Raw genomic sequence first — 14,885 nt, 5'->3', positions numbered from 1 at the left:
GTTACATGTTTGAGCTGAGAAAACATGACTTTGTGCATAAGAAACTGATAATGTCATGTGTAGAAAACACAATGTACATGTTTTTAAATTCACGTAAAATAATTCAGCCACTCTTGGAGAGTTAAAGCAGTTAAAATGGTATTTATTATAAAACACTTGAATAAATTCATTGAAATGTTTACATTCATTTTCTTTTCATGCACCTTGGTTGAGTTGCAAATTTGCGCCGGAACATCATTTAACCCCAAAGTACAAAATGTGACATGAACCTGTTCTCTCTGATATTTCGAAGGCCCAATCATTGGTCAGCAGAAAGGCATGGAAGCTGATAAGGACCAGGCACAGCTGGGAGATATGCAAATGCGGGGGCACCCTTAAAAGGCCGACATCCCCAACTGTCCCTGGGTCTTCGACAGCACGATGATGGGCTATAATCACAAAGGCTTACCTCTTCATTCAGTCCCTCTTCCCCGGGACTTTGCAAAAGGTAAGAAAATGTTAGCTAACTATCTCAAAGTCGTCAAAACAATATATTTGCAAACAAAAGCTGATAATTGTCACATTCCAGAAATATATGATTTATTAAAATATGGAAAAAAAAACCTGACCTGGTTGTGTCCATATACCGTGGAATGATTACTGCACATCGATTTAGAAAGCTACGGGATAACAACAGGGTTACTACTAATCAAAACAAACTATTAGGTCTTATATGCTTATATGCGATTTCTTGTTGTTTTTTTCAACACATTTCTCTTTCCTTTAGATTCTGAATCATGGAATCGGGTGATGATGTTTTTCTAATGCCGTGTACTCTGGGCAGGATATCATCATATACTGTAAGTTGGTTATAGAGACACTACAGTATAGATGATGTACTATCCAGGGTTTCATCCCCCCACCAGGAAACATTGGGGCTAATGGCATGAATTCACTGACTCAACTGAAACTCTCGGAAACACGTAAGAGAGTGGCAATGAAACCGTTACCATTACTGAGCTTTAGTAATGGTAAGGGTTATATTGCTTCTTCTCACTGTCATCTGATGGACGGAGAGCTAACAGTGAAACCACTGTAAGTCAAGAAAATGCCACATCTTACCGTTTAATGTTATGAAATAAGACTTAAGCTTTGAAAATATATATTGATATTGTGCTCAAGGAATGAGTAACTACTGTATAATAAAGATCCTCATAATGTTTTGTGACTAAAGATGAAGTTACAGCCACAACACGCCTGCATCCTATGTCTCCTATGCCACAGCTCACACATTTATGACTTTTAAGAATTTGTTTTTCATTTTTACTTAACATACATTCCCACAGAGTTAATATGGCCATAGTGGACACATTGTTTAACCTGCATCTGAACAAAAACATTTGCATTTACCATACACGTCCTTATGTACCTGATTTAGGTCTCTATCTACACATTAGCATACACATACACTGTATTGTAAGGACACTAAAAAGTTGGCCATGGCCACAATGCTGTAACATTGGCACATTTTAAGCTAATTTTGGTTTAATTTATCCAGCAGTAGTCGTAATAGTAGTACTGGCAACAACAACAAATGTAGCAGTTGATAACTGCAATAATAATAATAATAATAATAATAATAATAATAATAATAATAATGATAATTATTATTATTATTATTATTATTATTATTATTATTATTATTATTATGTGTCAACTAAAAAAAGAATCAAAAGTATAAATATTTTGTCATGCTTTTAATGGTTAATTATATAAAGTGTAATAACAAACAATATAGAATTGTCTAATTCTTAATAGAGTCATATGAGTTATGAATTGGGAGTGAAATCGTTATTTCCATTTTGTACATGATCTTTCATATACACTGTTCTAAATATTCTCCACATTTTTATTACATGTAGTCAATTACTGATTTGATACAACTCTAGTTCTGACACCATGTTTGAAGAACTGGTAGAATTTGAACTGTACTTATCTTGAAGTTTGAATATATATAGTGACACCTAGTGGACATCAGTCCATGAACCACCCATAACGGGATTTTGAGCTAACTACTGTATGTAAATACGTCAAACTAGTTTACTTAAAGGTACAATAGGTAATTTCGACTTCTAACAGTCAAGAGAGGAATTCCCGCAACGAATAAGCGCAAACCAAAAACACTGTTTATCGCACCCATTCTCTGTGAACGCGATGAAGTTGAAACGCCATTGGCTGTGGCAATTAGAACCAATTTTCAACCAATGAGCTTGAATTATTGTACAGCTATAGATGTTTTGGTATACAACTGCATAATTTGAAAGCCGAATTGAAGGACTATAAACACAGGTAGAGGGTGAGTCAACATGTCAGTGAGCCTTTCTCAATGATATGAAAGGATGTACAATAGTCTTGTAACAATATGGAGGGTGTAGTATTTCATCCCTGGCCTGAGAATTCATAGCTGTGGCCCTGACTATTAATTCTTTCTCTTGTTTTCTTCTTTAAAAAGTAATATTGTTAGTTTACATTGCAAAATAAATTGTCAAAATTACACAAAAGAATTTGTACTGTACATTAAAGCAATTTCAATGAATGAAGAGCTTATTACCAATTACAATTATTACCTTCACACCGTAATGACCAGATTAATTAAAAATCTGCATTACTTTCAGGCTAATTAAAAGGCTATTTAAAAAAATAATAGCTTGTTGTGGACAAGCACTCCCAGTCATTCTGCTGAGTTTCGCTTGTACTAGTTCTACACTGTCTGTGTAGAAGATTAAATTAACCAAATTGACAGACTGGAAATAGTTGTGATGTTTGACTTTGACTTTTAACAGCCTAAAAATCGTGATGAAAATGTATATAATCTGTATATACAAAAATATCCATGAAGCCTTTAGACTAGTGAATGTGATCTTTTACGAACATAATTCATTCGTTAAAAAAACACATATGATTAAGGAAATTTGGGGCTTTATAGCTGCTGAACAAATGGCTCTAGAACACATGTGGACACCAGGTGATGCACTACTTGTCTCCTACAATGCTCCCATGATGCTTATTTGTTGGGTCAGACTAACATGCCAACATGTATATGAACTGTCTGTGCAGAGGAATAATGAGTGGGTTGGGTCTTCCCCCCCAGTGCTCAACATTAGTTTAACCCAATGGAGATGTTCCATAACATCAACACATCTCTGGGTATACTGACTAGATCGGGGTATATAATTCAGAGTTACTTTATATACTTTACTAAGTATATTTTATTGAAGTATATACGTTCTTTAAACCATGAATGACCTGCAACTGCAATAAAACGCTGTAAAGTGTGCACGTCATTGAAAACATCTGAATATCTAACATATCCACCACGCAAACACTGCCTTTGCCAATCAAAAACATACACTGAAACTGAAATAACATAGACAAATAGAACAGAAGAGAAAGTGAATTATCCATTTAAGGTTAAATTTCACTTCAATGTAACATGTTATAATCTTAAAGGCCTGTGATGAAATATCACAGTAGTGTAAATCGGCCGCCACTGGGAAACGTTTTTTTGTGGTCCTTCGGGCCATGATTATCCTGATGTTATTTTCATTTTTTGGTGAATCGATGCTTAATCGAACATGCCATATGCAACGGAATTATTCTTCTTCATCAACAACAGATTAGTTGAAACTGTGTTCTAAACCTTTCCCCTAGAACATTGGCTATTATTGAGCTTGCTTTTAACTTCATTCAACTGGATGCACTATGTTTTGCCATGGTATGTGAATTATCATTTAACGTTTGCAATCCATTACATTCAGTCAGAGATATTTCGGTTTTCTTTTATTTTCTGTTTATTGTCTAACGTGTGCCTTTAAGGAGAAAAAAAACATATTCTGCTGTACTCAAGTTATCGTGTGCCAGACCCCCCCTTTCAAAATGTTTAAGCGGTGTTAGCATGGTCAGAGGCATTGGCTGTGTATTTTATTATTATTTTACATAAAAAATTTCATCCACATGAGAGTTGTCCGGACAACAGTATCCGCTTACTTCCTGGATGCTCTGTTGTACCATTTTTAAAGGCCTTCCTCTGCCTCTCCCCCTTCGTATATCACAACTGAGCATGCGCCAGAAGTTGGTGCCGCAGAAAGCAGCGGTGATTCGGCAAAGCACCGTTACTAAACCGAAAATACTGGTGTTTTTAGTTGATCATAACGATGTTTTAAACCATGCCTTTTGTTCGAGTTTGTGGAGAGTAAGTATGTGCGCTCTAAATTTGGTTCGGGGTATTACATTTTCAGATGCTTGATCTCACTAAGTCCGAAGCCGGTTGCAGCAACAAAGAAGTGCCCTTTCATTGAGTCCACTGGTAGCAAGCTAACAAACATCGCTAATGAGACGGATTTATAGCAAGCTTGTGGATGTGATGGATACGGAGCGGTAGCTAATTGTGAATAGGGCGTAATTTTGTACTAATTTTAGCTTGTTGCCAAGTTAATTGATAGCTAACAAGATGACTATATGTGTTATATTGGGGCAAGATGCTGCTACATACTGCTAGCTAGTTTCTAAAAAGCGCAAGCTCTGTGTTGGCTAGCTGGTTAAATTAGCAAAGTAACATTATATAGCTAGCAATAGCTACATTTTAAGATGCTGCCTCCCCTGATGACTAGCTAGCACAAGTTTCTTATCTGCCTAGCCAGCTAGCTTCTTCGTTTTTAAGGGAACAGTAGAACTTAGCATTGCATGCTTTGAAGTTGCATCCATTTTAACAGTTTAATCCGTTTAATGGAATATTATTTTTGCTTAGCTTTCGCAAGTGTGTACGGAACCGCTGCTAACTGTAGCTTGCTAGTCTTGTTCGTACTAGCTAGTTGGCAGCGTAGCAAGTTTTTCATTCCTAGGGAAGCGCTACGAGTTAGCCAGCTAGGTTGTTGTCGTGCTTAAGTTGAAAGGTTGGCATGCTGAGTTAAGTATTCATTATTTTTCGATATGAATTGTGTACGTTAACATGTGAGACGACTATCTAACTAAGCTAACACTAACGTTACTAGGTTTGAAACGGTTGGACTAGTTGGCTAGCATTGGGGTTCTAAAGTTTACTAAACATTTGTGAAGTTTTCGTTTCATTAAGCTTTTGTAACTCAATTGTATTACGTTATCTTTTGAGTTTCCTTAGGCTTCTAATAGCATTGACATTTCAAATGGCGTTGACCGGTGGTCTTTCGTATTATGAAAATGGACAACACCCACACCACCATTCATTGATATTAGGAGTTTGTTGCTATGTGTTTGAAAGGATGTCGGAGCCTTTCGTTCAGAAAGTATAGCGAGCAAGCTAACATGAACTGACTTGCTTAGCCAGCTGTGACTCGGGTTTGTGCTCGAGTTTTCATACAAGACGTTGGTACGATGTCTTATCCGTTACAATTGGACAGCTGTCCTGGGCGGTTGTACTATCCACAAGTTGTTAATAAATAAACGCAGTTCAGTTTTACCTATATTTTTGAAGTTCTACTTCCAGCCATCCTAAGCTACTAAGGTACAAGATTTCCAGCTAACGTTTGGGCTTAACCATAGAAATGTTACGTTGGTCAGTCAGTCACCCCGGAACAGACGCGATGGCACACGCGACTTGTATAGTTGTATAGGTCAGTAAAAGCAACTTCGTTTACAAGGATGGATTATGATACTACGCGTTGCTCTTCCAGCTAACGTTAGCTAGCATTTCTTTTTAAAATTTATGTCAGTACTCAGCTACTATTAATGCCTGTCACCTTTCCTGCTGGAATGAATCAACCAAGTTTTGCAAGTTGGTTATAAAGTTATATTCGGTTCGTAATTCTGTCTGGTAATCCATCTTTTCTGTCTGTCATCATTCCCCCAAGCATTCTTTCGCACAGATCTTGAGTTGAGATGGGTCGGCAAGGTAACAAAGGAGTGACGTAGTTCTTTATCCGGCTCGTGACCTAAAGGCCGGAATCCCTACCCTTTTAACTCGGATTTGGCTCTCTGATTGGTTATAGCGTGCCGGTTGAAGTTTCCTGTCTGATTCCGAACCAATCGTGGACATACCGGATTTTTCATGGGCTGGGTTTCGTATTCTGGGCGTGGTCTCAAACAGTGTGTTCCCCAAAGCAGGATGCAGCTGGTTCAGCGTTAACTAGCTAAATGGCTTTCGCTGACATTTCTCGAGTTGTTATTTACTTTGCCGTGCGATTTTGAGCCATGAATTCAGCGAAATGATTAAATTGACGTGGGACCAAATCCTGCTCCAGCGTCAGCTTTCCACAGAGCGGAGGTAATTATTTCATAGCAGTTCGTTGTGCAATTCGCAGTAGCTAGCCAGTCGGGCTACGAACCTTTTACGTTCCACTTGCATACAAGTCGCTAGTTATTTTAGCTAAATGTGGGACGTCGGTCTATCATTGTAGTTTGCTAGCCAGCAAGGTAGCATGGTGGCTAGCTGGGTGGCCTTTTCATTTGTGGCGTTAGCGAGGTGTTTGAGGTGACGTGTTGCTACCAAGTTAATGTTGAGATTTTAGCTAGTAAATTTGGTAACGTCTACCTAAACGTGTCTGTATAGACGACTAAAATACTGTACGCTGATTTAATGTTGCATGTATATAATTAACATGTAACATTAGTTATTCAATGTCTGTCTACAGGTTAACTTGGTTTTCAAGATTTTAGTGCAGATTCTGTGACTTGGCTAAACATTAGTTTTGCTTCTCGCTCTTTTTTCCCTCGAAACTTCATGATTTCAACTGAAATATCACTTTTGTCTTATCTTCCTGACAAGAAACCTTTCCCCAAACAACGAAAAGTGTAAAAATATCCCATGGTTGTGTTTTATACAGTACGCATCTTGCTTGGGCGTTGGGCAACTTGAAAATGCCATTTTAATCGAACGACTGGGATTTAGGTGTTTGTAGTTGATTAACTCTGTTCCTGACCATGCTGTATATTTAACTGCTTTAAGTGAGAAGCGGATAAGACTTGTGCCAAAGTGTTTCTTGTCAGGGGAAAACAAAGGACTTGAAGGAATGAAGTGGAGTGGAGCTGATGAGGCTGTCCCACCCAAGCAGGCCCCAGGAGTCACAGGGCTGCCACCCCCTTTATGCTAAAGATAAACATGAGGCTGTTGACCTTAGGATGAATTATAAGACGGTGGTCATGTATTTTTTTTAATGGAAGAGTGAGTCAAAGTATTGTTGGGTATACATTTATTTCTAGCTTTTTCAGCACTTTTCATAACCATAGAACTCATCATATGACTTTCCATCAGGTCTGAAGAGCCGGCATTTAATGAGACTGCAGTAAATTTGGCTGAGTCAGAGTATTGATGATGGTCACCTCCCAATTTTTGTCTGGTAAATATAAATTAGGAGACGTCTCGTACATTAGGTGATATGCAGTCATGACTCCACAATATCTCTGAAGAGCTAATACATAAGGCAGGGTAGCGTAATAAAATATTAGCCTACACAGATTAAATGGATTACATTTCGGTCCACTCAGACACTAGCAGCGGGAACTGCGTTTTTTGTGTATTCAGCTGTGGGTGGCAATACCTCCAACTTGTGCAATACAGAACTGAAGCTTTGTTACACCACACTCTTGTCCACCTTGCCGGAGTGCTCCGGGACTTGTTGCTCCACAAGATAGTTTTAGGTTCATAAATCGCCTGAGAACATGAGTCAAGTCGTCAGTTGTTCTCTACTGCAAGCTTTAAAGGCACACATGAAAGACCAATTGAATGTCAAACCTGTTTTGGAAGGGGTCATTGATGAAGCCATTTCTTCTTTTCGCTCGATGTAAAGTGTGGCTTGGGTTTATGTCACAGTGGTGTTAATTACCTGGGTTATCCTGCCTTAAAATGAGATTGTTCCCTTTCAACCTATTCTCTGATGTCATCCTTGCTGTGAACTGACATGCGGAGCAGGGCTAACCATGATTTTTGAGTTTGCACCAAATAACTTGGATGTTAGTTGGTACATACTTCCAGTAAACAAACTGTGTACCATATATCTACTCAAGGAAATTTCTCAGTTTATGGTATTGTACATTGTACTTGTGTAAATTCAAATTTCACAGTACATCGCAATACACGCCGATGTCACTTGTAAAAGCATAGCATACACGAGACTTGTATGAGTGTGAATTGTATGAATGAGATTTTCAAAATGGAGGCCAAGATGTACTATAACCTGCTTCTCAATCCTAATTAAATGCCGGCCCACCCTGTTCCATGCTATCTGCCTAATCCATTGCCCCATTAGTACTCGCAGTTTGAGTGGTGTTAAAGTATGCTTCGAAGGAGAGCGGTGAAAGTGAAGGCGTACTTGGGTTTGTCTCGTTCTTGATCCCCTCAGAATGGCTGGAATATGTGTCATTTTATGGATTCTCCCCAGACGTTTGGAACTTGCATCACACTTCCTCTGCTGGGCCTGGCGGCTTTTATTTAGTTCCTAACTGAGGTCACATTTTTATCTCACACCAGTAGCTCACTGTTGCTAACTGCGCTGACAACTCCACTGTGGTCTTTCCCCGCTATTCACTGGCTTTCTGGGTTAGCGGATACTTATGCATGCGCATTTTCCCCCAGAGTGACGGATGAGCCAGAGCCCCTTCCGTCTCAGTACAGTGGGAAACGTGGCCGTTTGGGGGGTGGTGGGGGGGGGGGGGGGGGGGCTGATGGATGCTCCTCCAGAGTCGTCTCCCGGCGGAACAAAGGAGAGGGCGCCTATTGTAACGCGTGGGGGGTGGGGCGGAGCCCCGTGTGTTTATGGCAGGAGATAAGGAGGCCAAATGGACCGGAAGCCGGCTCCCCCGGGCCCTGCCTAACGTCTCCGCCACCGTCGTTCACGGGGGGGCGCTCGAGGCTCGGCGCTTCGCGGGTTCTGCGGCTGGGGGGGTGGGGTGTGATACGGGGCGGGGCGGGGGGGGGGGGGGGGGGGGGGTGAGGCTGTCCCACCCAAGCAGGCCCTAAGAGTCACAGGGCTGCCGCCCCCTTTATGCTAATGTTAATGCTGCTGCCATGATCCCTGCCATGAACTCTCGAGTCCTTGGCAGTCCTGGCTGAGGAGAATATGAAGCCAGCTTAAGATAGTTTAGCAGGTCTCTGATCTGCAAATTCTGGTGTTGATTAGATTTGAGTCAATTGGAGATTCCACAAAATTAAGCTTTGTAGAATTTTTGAAATTTAAGCCCAATTGGCAAGCTTCCCCCCCTCCCCCCCCTAGAAAAAGGGAGTGTCGTCTCCCCTTTTTACACGGCGAGAAAAGGACAAACGGACAGAGATGGTCTGAAAGTAGGTCGAGCCAGAAGAGCAGTGACCTTTCAGCCGAGTGAGAAGCGCTGTGTTGTCCGCATCGCAGAGGAGCACCGCCCTCCACACGCGCTCCTGGCCGGGAACCCTTGCCCCAGTTACACCACGTTTCCATAATAAAAGCGTGCTGTGATTTCTCACTCCTGAGTGCCGTAGTGCAATGATTACCTCAGAAAGCTTCCTGTGCTTCAGACACAATTTGCAACTGTCGAGGGGCTTAATGATGACTCTTACATCTAATTTGGTCAACTCCCTATCACTAATAAACATTTAAGTTTTCTTATAGGTGCTTTACAGTACAAATACAAGTTGCGCTTTTGACCTTTTTGTGTGGAAAGCTGCTTTTGTTTCAGCCTGTGTGAGGGTTGCATGCGGAGGTAACTTAAGGTTTGAACGTCGTGTTCTAAAGGATAGCGAATGCTTTTTGTGGCAGCTGCCTGCGTGAATGCTGAACGATGGCCTGAACCCATCTTGTTGTGTGAACATGCTGCTTCTCCAGCTGTGTGGTTATGGATCAAGAGGAAATTATAAATAAACCCAGCTTTTCAAAGTGCCTGGCATCTCATCCAAGGCTAAAAATGATGGCATCAGTCTCCTTGCTAGTAAGGTGAGGAAAGGGGTCTAATCTATGTGCAGTGACTGATTCTGGGTCTTTTAATGAGCTTTCCTGTTTCGTGTTTGGGGGAAAAAAAAGGTTGTTTGCCATGTTGGTTATGACACTGGATGTGTTAACTAGGACAAATGGCAAATGTAATATAGTAGATATTTAATTCAACCAGAGGACTGATATAACACAATTGAATAACCTAATTGGATTTTTAATTTGACAGCACAGTTGCACTCCTCTGCTGCATGATACAAGAGTTAAAGTTGGAAGTTGGGTGAATTCTTCAGCATTTTCCCCTAACAAATGACTAATTAAGTACTGTGACCTTGACGACCAGCTGTTTGTGCGCACATACCTTTGCTGGGTGAATGGCTTTGGAATGAAGGCTGGGGCCTTGTCTTATAGGTGTAAACATCCTCTCTCCTGCAGTATCCTGGCTGGTGATGTTAGCTAGCTTTCAAGTGGCAAATGGTTAAACTTGTCTGCGTGATCTAATTGAAAAGTCAATCTTGCATGATTATATGGGCTATGTTCTGGAACCTTCCCTTCCTGGGTCACTCAATGGCCAACTGCACTTAGCTGCCTCTGGCCTGGGAATCACTTTTGGACTAAATGAGACGGCAGCAAATACCCCCCCCCCCCCCCCAATTCAGGTTTTTAGGGTTAAAGGAAGTCCTTGATGAACAAAAGTATTTTAATATCTTATGACATTATTCAGGCTTTCTGGTGGAGTTTGTTCTCTTCAGTCCCTCAGAAACTAGGCGTTTCTGCAGTAGGTCTGAGGTTGACATTTGTCGGCCTGCAGAGATGCTGCCTTCGGATACCTTTGCTCTCGTTTGAAGACATTTTTTGACAAGGCTCCTTATTTTCAGCAGGAGCTGAAGCTGTCTCCAGCCAACGCTTCCTGTCAGAGAGGGAAGCTGACCTTGTTTTCTGGACTGTATGGCAGGGAGCGTGGGTAACCTTCAGTGGCTCGGGCTGCATAAATGGCTGTAGCAGCGAATATTTAGCGTGCGCTTGTCATTCATTTGTCATGCCTCTGTGGGAATAAAGGAAAGCAAGCCTGGTTGCCCATTACATTACATTAAATTTAGCAGAAACTCGCATCCAGAGTGATTTGCAATGTCAGGGAACATAAGTGCATTCACCTGCGTTATATGAGCACATAAGTGGCAGTTGTTGAAAACCTCGTAGAGCAGTAAATCTGCTTAAACGGTGGAAAAGGTAATGTAGCAGAAGCTTCTTTTTTTTTTTTTTTTTGTCAGAAATCATTGCAGAGTATTACTGACATAAGTGACGGGTCATGTCGAACGTGTGCGGGGATGGTAATGCAGTTGTGCCGTGCGTCTTCAGCGCAGCAGGGCTGGAAAGTAAGCTTGCCGCTTATGGGCTGTTGTGTGGAGAATCAACCTCTGTGAATCAACCTCTGTGAATCAGCCTCTGTGATGTGCTTCTATAAATGCTGAGCACTCTGTGTGAAGTCTTCTGTATCTGAATGGGAGGTAAGTGCGGGGAATCATGGGTAGATACCAAAATTCCATCTCACTCGGCCAAGTTGACGGTTTTATTCTCGTTGTCCTGCCTCGTTTGTTTATTAATTTATATCTTTGTCGCAGTTTTTGGGAAGGAGTGTTAAGGACCCTAAACGCATGATTATCTGAAATGCACAGTTTGCTCTCACTCAGAAGAAAGGGTTCCGAAAGGCTTCTCTGCGTTTCTGTGGAGGAACCCCATCTCGCTCATGGGTTCTTTGTCGGGCAGATTTGCCGCACCCCACCACCTCTCCACTTGTCAGTATGGTATTCTTTTTCTTTTCTTTGGTCTTTGTAAATGGTTGTAATTTATATAGCGCCTTTATCCAAAGCGCTGTACAATTGATGCTCCTCATTCACCCGTTCATACACACACACACACACACACACACACCGTGTCGTGTGAGAAGTTACGGTGCTGACAGTGAGACGTCCCCGGTCCCGAGGTCCGACGTGTGCGTGACGCTCTGGGCGCTGGGGGAACGTGCCCCCGCTCCCCCCCCCGGTCCCGGCGTGCAGGGGGCCGCCTCGGTGCGCCCTCAGAGCGACACGCTACCCGCACCGCAGGAAACGGGCCGCCCCGTTTCTTTCACCCGACTCCTTTCCGCAATCATTGATTACAGCGTCTCTGCAGCCTGCCGTCGCTCCCGACACCCCCACCCCCTGTGTACGCAGCGCCGGGGGCCCGCTGTGTGGGGGGCCTACCCCGCTGCATTCGGCCGCCCGCCCACAGCCCGTCTAAAGGTCGTGTGATCAGACCTTAACGGGAAGACGCCGGGTCACGTGTTCGGCCTGGCGCTCACGTTGTTTGCGGGAAGCGGTCCTGTTTTCATTTCGGCGGGCGTACTTGCGCGTGCGGGTTGTGTGGCTGCAGGGTGAACCACGGGTGAACGGAGGCTTCGAGTGTTGAGGAGTGCTGCTTCAGCACGGCGGTAGTTTCAGGCCGTCGCGGCGGAAGACGTTCCGGGGTAGCGTGGCATTTCAGCGCCTCTGTCCGTGTCAGCTCTCTGTGATTGAGGGGGGGCTGCGAAACACAAATGGGTGCCAGGTGTTACTGGAGTATCCAGTGCTCGAAGCTTCCTGGAAACACAGGTGTTTCAAGCAGCTATTTTGGGTAAGGGGAGGGGGGATTGCTGGGGGCACGACCTGCTCCCTTCCCTTATTTATATGTTGAACTCTGGAATTTCACTCTCTTAATAAAAACAGTTAATTATGTACACAGTCCGGGAAGCTCAAATACAAAGCTGAGACCTTTTGCGCATAAGCCTATGTGATTTTTAGCCTCAGTATAGCCTTTTCAATAACTCTCATTGAGATTCATTGCTTGCATGCTGAAATCGTTCATTAGGTTAATTACCTCAGTGTCGCTTGGTTTGTGCTTAGCGGTGCCTGCAAGCATCTGTGGGTTTCTAGCATGCTAGGAACGGTAACCACATCTGATTGGGTTCCACTGACTGTGAGTGACAGGCAGCAGCCAATGAAAACCAGTCAAATGTAGCAATGTGCTCAGAACAAACACCTGTTTTCTGTGAGGAGCTTCCTGTAGAACCACATCCGACATAGACCGGAGATCAGGGAAACGCATTACTGAGAGATCATTTGAGAATTAGCCTAATCCCCTGTTTCTTTCCCCCTCAGGGGCCACAAACTAGGGGTGTGAACGGTTAAACGTTTAACTGAAACTGATTTGTAAGTAAAATGTATAACCGATAACCGTTTTTTCCTGAAGGTGGAATGGTAAGCACAGTTTAAAATAAATTCACATTCATCACCAGGCATATTGTTGCGGTCCTAAACTATTCTTGTTTGAGCAAGCAGTCTGGCCATTTCAGGGGGTTTAAAATGCAAACATCACAGGCAATTGAATGCTACAGTATTAGAGTCGTCAAAGAAGTTCTGTCACTGTTGGTTGTCTTATGGCTTATTGTAACGTTATGTCATTTCTTAAGGTTCACAGAAGATCCATGTTTATTTGTTGACATGGGTATTCAAACTACCGGCAAACTGAACGTAGCTTTCCACTATGCTGTAGCTACATAAAAATAAACAAAGCAATACATCATTGGACGAATGTTGCACAAAATATTACAATATGCGGTTTACATTGAATCCACAAGCTACAATCGTACAAGCAAGCATTCTGCGGTTAAGAATGCAAACACTGCATGGAATTTAATGTTCTAGTACTATAGGTGTCAAATAATTTTTGTGTTTTAAATCTGTGGCTGTTAGTTCACTTAATGGCTTATTCTATGGCATTACTTCATCCGTGTTTATTCGCTGACGCGTGAATTCAAACTACCGGCAAACTGAACTTCCACTATGCAGTATCTACTTTAATTAGGCTATTTATCCATCGGATATTGAAAACGAAAATTCCCTGCTTTCAGCGAAAAAAGCAAGTTTAGCGTTACGTAAAAATATAGCAAATTGTAGACCTGTATTGGCATGGAAGTAAAATCATTAGACCAGTCGTCTATGGTAAAATAATCCTATATTATAGTGCTATATTATATCAGGCAAATATTGCACAACCCCCTCCGTAACAAAGTTGTTAACAGCTGCATATTTACAGATTACATGCCAATCAACAGACGCCATAGGGAAGAGGGATGAAACTTCTGGGATTTATCTACAGATTTCTGCAACTGTCAGTTGTACATTGTTGCCCAATATAAAAATAAATATCTATAAAGCCGTCTACCATTTGAAGATGAGCCCGAACCCCTAGTGTAGGGGCATACAGTTAATGATTCAGTCCTTGTGTGGCCATTTTCTATTGTCAGTTGATATGCAGGCTTCGCGATGCATTGTAGACCACGGGCTTTGAGATGTATGCACGTCATTTGAATGACAATGTAAGGAGCATGACCCCAGGGACACCGTAACCACACCCTCATCCCTTTGCACAGGCTACCTCTAACTGCGCATCACCTGAAGGGTGTGCTCCCGCCGGAACGTTTCTGCTGGCAGCAGACCACTGGTCACCCGTTCCACGCGCGCTAGAAGCACTTGGCCTGAATGAGAGCAGGCTCTGGCTGGGTGGTCTTGTGCAGAATGTGGGGATGCGATGTTCACTGCAGGCGTGTTGGAGATGAACTCATAGCCGACAGGGTCGCAGGGCTAAGTGGCTGTTCTAGTCAGGGCCCCGGCGGACATTGGCTTTCCGTCATCCCATTACCCATTACAACCGGCTCTCTGTCTGCAGGTTTTAATTGCACCGTGCGATGCAGTGAGCTTTTTAATTTTTTTGTGTTTTATGTTTTTTTTTCTTTCTGCCAGCTTTGCATTGCAGATTTTGTGCACCACCACTTCTTTGACCGTTGTATTAAAATGTTTTATGTATAGTGCTTCTGTTAGATTATGCAAGGGGTCTTCCCAGGCAGCTCAGCTGCTGAATGCGTTGCTATGGTTTTATGCCCCAGACCTTTTAAAGCCA

At 42.5% G+C, this 14,885-nt stretch overlaps 1 protein-coding gene and 1 long non-coding RNA gene across 3 annotated transcripts in view; both read left to right on the top strand.

Moving 5' to 3' along the window:
* The first annotated feature begins 373 nt into the window (after nucleotides 1-373).
* Nucleotides 374-1,779, top strand: LOC133108672 (uncharacterized). The gene is made up of 2 exons (XR_009704688.1): nucleotides 374-487; nucleotides 767-1,779. It is a non-coding gene; the product is annotated as an uncharacterized LOC133108672 (long non-coding RNA).
* A 2,311-nt stretch (nucleotides 1,780-4,090) lies between these two features.
* The window catches only part of LOC133107213 (protein FAM222B-like), a 29,301-nt gene continuing 18,506 nt past the window's right edge, over nucleotides 4,091-14,885 (top strand). Inside the window, exon 1 of one of the 2 annotated variants that reach the window (XR_009704578.1) lies at nucleotides 4,091-4,231. The gene's annotated coding sequence lies outside the window, so the exon portion shown is untranslated. Of the gene's footprint in view, nucleotides 4,232-6,128; nucleotides 6,278-14,885 lie in introns of those variants that run through there. The other variant, XM_061216163.1, reaches the window with a different exon arrangement.

This window comes from Conger conger, chromosome 13, assembly GCF_963514075.1.
Source record: "Conger conger chromosome 13, fConCon1.1, whole genome shotgun sequence".
Taxonomy (NCBI): domain Eukaryota; kingdom Metazoa; phylum Chordata; class Actinopteri; order Anguilliformes; family Congridae; genus Conger; species Conger conger.
This window is presented reverse-complemented; position numbering and strand designations above follow the sequence as displayed.